Source organism: Chaetura pelagica, unplaced genomic scaffold, assembly GCF_000747805.2.
Source record: "Chaetura pelagica isolate M959 unplaced genomic scaffold, ChaPel_1.0 scaffold436, whole genome shotgun sequence".
NCBI lineage: Eukaryota > Metazoa > Chordata > Aves > Apodiformes > Apodidae > Chaetura > Chaetura pelagica.
The window spans coordinates 4,239,907-4,240,224 of NW_009953651.1; positions in this window are offsets into that span (position 1 = coordinate 4,239,907).

Consider the following 318-nt stretch of genomic DNA (forward strand, 5'->3'; position numbering starts at 1 on the left):
TAAAAAGCAACAGAAAACCGAAGGAAAAAAAAAAAAAAAATCAAAACCAAAATAAAAGCAAGACAACAACTAGAAAAAAACCAAAAACCACCACAACAACAAAAAAACCCAGACAGACACATTTTCAAACGACCTACACAGAAAAAAAAAACCAAACAACGAAAAGAAACAAACAAACCAACGCGTTTAGGGCAGACGGAATGCGTTGGATTTTCCACCCCTGCTTGCTTCTGGTCTCCTCGGGACCGACTTCCCAGGGCGATCCGGGCCGATCTGTCCATCGGGGGGCGGATCCCGCTTTCCCCCGCGGGGCGCGGG